Source organism: Triticum dicoccoides, chromosome 4B (assembly GCF_002162155.2).
Source record: "Triticum dicoccoides isolate Atlit2015 ecotype Zavitan chromosome 4B, WEW_v2.0, whole genome shotgun sequence".
NCBI classification, from domain to species: Eukaryota; Viridiplantae; Streptophyta; class Magnoliopsida; order Poales; family Poaceae; genus Triticum; species Triticum dicoccoides.
The window spans coordinates 28,740,062-28,747,447 of NC_041387.1; the positions used below are offsets into that span (position 1 = coordinate 28,740,062).

General features: G+C 40.3%; 1 pseudogene; it reads left to right on the top strand.

Annotated features, from left to right (window-relative positions):
- The first annotated feature begins 4,306 nt into the window (after window positions 1-4,306).
- LOC119292458 lies at window positions 4,307-5,610 on the top strand (annotated as a pseudogene).
- Window positions 5,611-7,386: the final 1,776 nt, after the last annotated feature.

Genomic DNA, 7,386 nt, shown 5'->3' on the forward strand with positions numbered 1-7,386 from the left:
TGAACTAGGTGCATCAAAATTAGTTCTTTGAGAATCTTGCTCAATTCTCTCAGGATGACCTTAAGGGTATAGAGGCTCCTGAGTCATTCTACCACCTCTAGTCACAACTCTAACAACACGATCATTCATTTTATCGTTCATTTTATTAAGCAAATCATTCTATGACTTAGGTATTGGTTCTAGCTAAGTATGAACCATGGATGAATGTTTACTTAAGACCTTAACATCATTAGCAATTCTAAGCATCAAATAACTCAAATGAACAATCATGAAAGCATTACGTTTCAATTGTTGCGAACATACATATGAAAATGCTCTTGCTTAACAATGTAATTATCGAATTCATCCAGGCATTGACTAGCAGATTTATTATAAGGAATATCACTTTCATATAATCTCATATGAGAATTGACCTCTACTACCTGTGTCGGGGTGTCGAGCCCATGTATTTCTTATATAGGTGGTAAATTCTTAACATCTTCATATTTAATACCCTTTTATTTCATAGATTCATTTGCCTCTTGCATATCTTCAGGACTAAGGAATAGAATACCTCTCTTCTTTGGAGTTAGATTTGGTGGTGGCTCAGAATGTGTCTAATCATCGGCATTTCTCAATATATTATTCAATAGTTCTTTATCCTATTCAATAGTTCGTTCCCTGAAAACACAACCATCACAACTATCTAAGTAGTCCCTACAAGCATCAGTTAGTCCATTATAAAAGATATCAAGTATTTCATTTTTATTAATAGGATGATCAGGCAACATTAAGTAATTGGAGAAGCCTCCCCCAAACTTGAGGGAGATCATCTTCTTTAATTTGCACAAAGTTAAATATTTCCTGTAAGACAGCTTGTTTCTTATGAGCGGGAAAATATTTTTTAGGGAAGTAATATATCATATCATGGGAGACTACGCACACAATCAGGAGCAATAGTATTAAACCATTTCTTAGCATCACCCTTTAATGAGAAAGGAAACAACTTAATAATATAGTAATAGCGAATATTTTCCTCATGAGCAAATAGGGTGGCTATATCATTCAATTTGGTAAGGTGTGCCATAACAGTTTCAATTTCACAACCATGAAAAGGATCATATTCAACTAAAGTAATTAACTCAGGATCGATAGAGAACTCATTATCCTTTATCGGTAACCAATATAGGAGAAGTAGCTAATTTAGGATCATATTTCATTTTCTGCATCATAGATTTTTCTTTCAGCTTACTCAATAATTTCTTAACATCATCTCTATCATTACAACCAAGAAATTCTCTAACTATCTCCCCTTCCATAACATAACCATCAGGTATCTCAACTCTAGTAGGAGAGCTAGGCATAATAGGTGAATCATAATTTTTATCAGTTTCAGCAATTTCAAGTTCTTTAGCTTTAGCAAGTTGTTCATCAAAGAATTCATCTAGTGGCACAGTATTATCAAGCAAAGTACTAGCATCATCACAAATTTCATTTAAAGCAGAAGTAGTATCATCAATTACTTGTGACATATAAGAATGAATAACAGGTGGTGGTGTCGCAAGCCTACTCAAAATGGAAGATGAATCAAGTGTGGAGCTAGATGGTAGTTCCTTACCTCCCCTCGTCTTAGAGTGTACGATCTTAGTCTTAGTGTCTTTCGGATTCTTCATAGTGTAAAATCCCAAGTGAACTCAATAAATAGAGTTATGCTCCCCGGTAACGGAACCAGAAAAAAGTCTTGATAACCCACAAGTATAAGGGATCGTGACAGTCTTCGAGGGTAGTATTTCACCCATATTTATTGATTTGACATAAGGGGAGGCAAAGAATATTTATGAGCCTTAGCAGTTAAGTTGTCAATTCAAGCACACTTCGGAAATTGTATTTCTGCAGGAAAGTATTTAGTAGCAAAGTAGCAATAGTAACAGGAAGAGGAACAATAGTAAATTGTTACATCAGTAACAATGAAAGTAACTTAACAAAGATAATTATGTGAAAAGCATATGCATTGGATCAACAATGGATAATTGTGTTGGATGATATTAATCATATAACAGTCACAACCTAGAGCGACACACAATAGCTCCAATTCATCAATATAATGTACGCATGTGTTCTGTATATAGTTATACGTGCTTATAATAAGAACTTGCTTGCCATCTTTTGTCCTACCCTCCTGTGGCAGCGGGGTCCATAAGGAAATCTAAGGTATATTAATGGCTCCTTTTAATGGAGAACCGAAACAAAGCATTAACACATGGTGAATACATGAACTCCTCATACTACGCTAATCACCAAAAAGAATCCCATTTTTTACCTCATGTAAGCGGATCATAACACGTAATAGGTGCATACAACTTGCAAGATAGGATCAACAACTCAAATATATTCATGAAAACATAAAGTGTTCAGATATGAAAGCATGGCACTCGGACCCTAGTGACAAGTATTAAGTATAGCAAAGTCATAACAACATCAATCTCAAAACATAGTGGATACTAGGGATCAAGCCCTAACAAATTGACTCGATTACATGACAAATCGCATCCAACTCCATCACCGTCCAGTAAGCCTACAAAGTAATTACTCACTCACGGTGGTGACCATCATGGAATTGTTAATGGAGGATGGTTGATGATGATGACGGTGTCGAATCCCCCTCTCCGGAGCCCTGAACGGACTCCAGACCAGCCCTCCCGATGAAGAACAGGAGGTGGAGCCGACTCCATATCATAAAACATGATGAAACTTTCCCTCTAAATTTTTTTCTCTGCAAGATGGTACTTATGGAGTTGGACTTAGGGTAAACGGAGGCTCCAAGGGCCCACAAGCTCATACGGCGCGCCTACCCCTGAGCTTGTGGCTCCTAGGTGCCCCCTCCAGTAGTTCTCTTCGCCAATATTTTTCATATGTTCTGGAAATATTCTCCGTGGGCGCGCCCCCTAAGCTTGTGGCTCCTAGGTGGCCTCCTCCCGTACTTCTCTTCGCCAATATTTTTCATATGTTCTGGAAATATTCTCCGTAAATGTTTAGTTCAATCCGAGAACTTTTATTTCTGCACAAAAGTAACATCATAGCAATTTTGCTGAAAACAGCGTCAGTTTGGGTTAGTTCCATTCAAACCGTGCAAATTAGAGTCCAAAACAAGAGTAAAAGTGTTTGGAAAAGTACGTACATTTGGGACATATCAACCCCAACATAATGAGTCTGAATATCCCACTAGATCAAAATGAGCTCCCTTGGGGTACCATAAACCCAAGGTAGGGGTGTGAGCCAAATATTTAAGAATACGGTTAACAACGAGATGGTGTGATTCTTTCAGTGCAGCTTATAAACGTGCACACATGCAAACAATCAACATAATGTCTGGTCGAGATGCACATATGTAAAGCAGAGAACCAATCATAGAACGATAAGCTTTCAGATCATAATATTTACTGTTCACATGTGCTTCATGATGATCATTTGTTGGCATTGAAGTTTTGGTTCCTTTGCAATTTTGCATTTTGAATTTCTTTAGACAGTCCTTCAAATAATTTTCCTAATAGATGAATTTCACATTGACCAGCTGACGGATTTGCAATCCAAGAAAGAATTCCATCTCACCGATCATGTACATTCTATATTTCTCAAACATCATTCTCCCAAACTCAACACCACAAGTATTGTTAGTACATAGTACAGATGAAGATAATATCGTCCACATATATTTGACACACATAAAGACCGCATTATAAGAACATGTCAATAGAGTGGAATCAGGCTTGAATCCCATTTTGATTAAGAAATCCTTCGGTGTATCATACCAAGCCCGAGGGGCTTGCTTCAGCCCATAGAGAGCCTTTTTCTACCTATACACTTTGTGCCCATATGCACTAGTCAACATGTTTTCCCACCTCCAAGGCCGACAACATGGACAGCCGTGTTGTCCCAACCTCCATCTCGGGCATGTTCTTCTCCTGGTAGAAATTGAGTGAACCAAAGAAAAGTTCCAATAGCATGTCTAATAGCAAAGCGAAAAAGAAAAGTAGAGAAAACATGCATGTGGGCCCCATTAGGAAAATTAAAAGGGGCGATAGAGAAAAAACAATGCATGATCATTAGCTGGAAAAAAATTAGAAGTCAAGGAGCGTTTCCGTTGTGCAAGCAAACTGCTAAAAATCCATTCTATAAGATAAAGAGAGAGCATTAATGACAAATGGTTAATGCAATGATCATCCGCTCCCTCTCTTCTTCTATATATATACCTCAATCTGTGTGTCTCTTCCCCCAGAATAAGCAAGAAAGCTTCTTCCTCTTATCCCATCCTTCTCATTTTGCTCCCATGGCTAAGATTCTTCCTCAACCATGGAAGGACCTCCCTGCCAACCTCCTTGTCAAGGCCGCCCGCTGCCTCCCATGCCTCGTTGATCGTGTGTACATGTCTAGTGTGTGCCACGATTGGTGGGTGGCTCTCCCAAAGCCCCCACATCTGCACCAGACCCCTTGGCTCCTCCTCCCAAATCCCACTACCACACCTCTCTCTCTTCCTCCAATCCCGGGAAGCACGCGGATGGCATCCTTCTATTCTATCCTCGATAATGGATCTACCCACAACCTTCACGTCGGGCATGATGCAGGCGGGGCGCGCTTCTTTGGCTCCTATGATGGCGGTTGGATCTTCCTCGCCCTCGGCCAGACCAACCGCCACACGCTTCTCAACCTCCACACCAACCAACACTTCCTTCTCCCTAATTCCATCTCCGTGGGATTCATTGGTCAGTATGTACAAAATCCTATGTCGATGGTCATCCTCTCTACCACCCTCTCTTCCTCGCTGATGCCAAACACACAGTGCTTCGGTGCCGCTATTGTTGACTTAAACTTTTCACCACACACGAGCCCTCAAACACAACTTGCCTTCTGGAGGATGGACGGGGCCAATCATCATCACCCAGTGGCGATGGGTTTCACGGGGAATTGCTTGGACCCATGGTCCCGATTTGAGGATGTCATACATCATGAAGGATCTTTCCATTTCCTCACCGATACAGAGCATGTCATTGCATACAACATATTTAATTTCTAAGAAGGTGTCTGGTTGGAAGTTGGTGTTCATCGGTACTATTTTCGGAGGAGGTCACCACACAATTCTAATGTGATAGTCACCGCTCGCTACCTTGTGGAGTCCCGGGGGAACTGCTGATGGTCGTGAGGTTGGCGACACTCTGTCCAGGACATGTCGTGTCACTACAGGCAGGGGCATTCCAGGTGTTCCAGATGATAAAACACCTCAACAATGCAGGATTGGTTGTACTCGCTTGGGACAAGCTGCCTAGGCTAGATGGAAGGATGTTGTTCGTTGCACGAGGATGCTCTAGATCCTATGAGGTGGCTAATTTTCCTGGCTATGGATTTCAAGATGGTATCTACTTCTTGGACGATGCAAACTCTAATTGTGTAGAGGTGATGGTCCAGCACCCCCCATTTCGGCGGTACACCTGCAATGACAATGGGAGGTATCGGTGGGTGGACAAGACACCACGCCGCCAGGACTTCCAGCGCTGGTTCTCGGACAAGGAACAATCTAACTACTCGTCTCCAATCTGGTTTCTCCCTCGAGGCCATATGCAGGCTTCAGTTGGATAGGCTATAATGTTTGAATTAACCAGATCATGTTGCTCTATACTACATTTTAATATGTTGTTTCATCTTTCTACTTCTGAGATACTTCTTGATCACATCTTTGGAGCTTAAAGACATGTAGTTCTCATATTTGATGTATGACTCAATCCGCTACTGGATTCCTAATGAATGCATCCATGTCATATTTGTAGCTTTAGTTAACCTTAATCTATAAGCACAGTTAGTCATGAGTCGTGCGATGAACCGCATCACATCTTCGTATTTTATTATTGAATAAGATAGTATGATTGTTCCTATATTAAAGTGTATACCCAGATTACTACTTAGATTTCTCCCATCAGTATATATAATCACCTATCTGATTAAGTTGTTCTCCATAGATTCTTTTTTACAATACTAACTAGTATTGAAGAATATGTGAAATTTGATTGTCAAATTATACTATGATGACTCGAGTTCTACAAATATTTTGAGATTCTAGATCAGCTCTAAGATGCATAGAACCAACAATAATATGCTTGCACACAACTTAAAGCACCATGATAAATAAGGAAATAATGTTGTACAAAATATTGAGGGAAAGTCATCATGGTGAACATTATTAATTAGCATTATTGTAAAACAAATCGTGATTACAACAACCAAGATCTAGAGGGTTTCTTGCCACACACTCGGCAGAGAACCTTCCGCCTTTCTAGATAAAACCCAAGCTGCCATGTTAGCCTCTCTAGGTAATGGTCAAAAAAAACACCAAGAGAACCACTATAGAGGAAGAGTAATCTTCATAGGTTGTTGACGCCCAACTGAAGGTGATGCCTCCGGTCTTCATGGATTTGATCACCTCCTAGGCAGACGGATTTCACCACTAATCAACTTAATACATGGGAGAAATAGTCCAAATTATCATTATGCATACTTGTTGGAAGTTAAGAGAATTGGGTCTATCCAGTTGTGCATTACCAATTGGCACACAGACCAACTACATGCTTGAAGTTAAATGAACTATTTAAAAAATTCCCCACAACTGTCTACAAATGATTATGTTCATATTGTGTTCCTCTTTACCTTGACGATGGTCATTGCCCATAGCTTTCTATGGTGAATTGTTTTTTATGACATGAGACTCTGTTCGTGAAGGAATTTTTCGACAACTGCGTGATACGTCTCCAATGTATCTATAATTTATGAAGTATTCATGCCATGTTTACAATAATTTTATATGGTTTTGGTATGATTTGCATGGAACTAACCTGGACTGATGTTGTTTTCAGCAGAACTACCGTGGTGTTGTATTTTGTTAGAAATGAAAGTTCTCCAAATGAGCTGAAACTTTTTGATGATTTTTTGGAACAAAAGAGACCCCCCAAGCTTCATGGAAGGACCAGAAGGTGAAGGAGTAGGGCACAAGACACTGGGGCATGCCTGAGGGGTCGGGCTTGCCCCGGTGGGTTGTGCTCACCTCAAGGCCCATCTTCACATGAAACCAACGCCAAAAAATCCTATAAATAGAGAACCCATCATAAATAACCCTAGTTCATAAGTTCCACCGCTGCAAGCCACTATAGCCACAAAAAACCAATCTATACCCTATTTTGGTACCCTGCCGGAGGGGGAGATCATCACCAGTGGCCATCTTCATCATCCCGGCGGCCACCATGATGAGGAGGGAGTAGTCCACCCTCGAGGCTGAGGGTTTGTACTAGTAGCTATGTGTTTAATCTCTCTCTCTCTCATGTTCTTGAGATGTCAAGATCTTGATGTATCTTGGGCTTTGTTAAT